Consider the following 584-nt stretch of genomic DNA (forward strand, 5'->3'; position numbering starts at 1 on the left):
AAGGAGCAACAAACAGCTTCAAAGGCTGAATTAAAAACTGAAACGTGTGACGAAAAACACACAAAAACAGAACAGTTTGTGAAGAAGCAACAAACAGCTTCAAAGGCTACCTTAAAAACTGAAACGTGTGACGAAAAACACACAAAAACAGAACAGTTTGTGAAGGAGCAACAAACAGCTTCAAAGGCTACCTTAAAAACTGAAACGTGCGACAAAAAACACAAAGAACCGGAACAGTTTGTGAAGGAGCAACAAACAGCTTCAAAGGCTACCTTAAAAACTGAAATGTGTGACGAAAAACACACAAAAACAGAACAGTTTGTGAAGAAGCAACAAACAGCTTCAAAGGCTGAATTAAAAACTGAAACGTGCGACAAAAAACACAAAGAACCGGAACAGTTTGTGAAGGAGCAACAAACGGCTTCAAAGGCTGAATTAAAAACTGAAACGTGTGACGAAAAACACACAAAAACAGAACAGTTTGTGAAGAAGCAACAAACAGCTTCAAAGGCTACCTTAAAAACTGAAACGTGTGACGAAAAACACACAAAAACAGAACAGTTTGTGAAGGAGCAACAAACAGC

At 38.2% G+C, this 584-nt stretch overlaps 1 protein-coding gene across 1 annotated transcript in view; it reads right to left on the reverse strand.

The window, feature by feature from the left end:
• Nucleotides 1–584, reverse strand: part of skiv2l (SKI2 homolog, superkiller viralicidic activity 2-like) — a 72,534-nt gene that overhangs the window by 66,120 nt on the left and 5,830 nt on the right. The window lies entirely within an intron of this gene.

Source organism: Nematolebias whitei, chromosome 19 (genome assembly GCF_014905685.2).
Source record: "Nematolebias whitei isolate Nwh7 chromosome 19, NemWhi1, whole genome shotgun sequence".
NCBI lineage: Eukaryota > Metazoa > Chordata > Actinopteri > Cyprinodontiformes > Rivulidae > Nematolebias > Nematolebias whitei.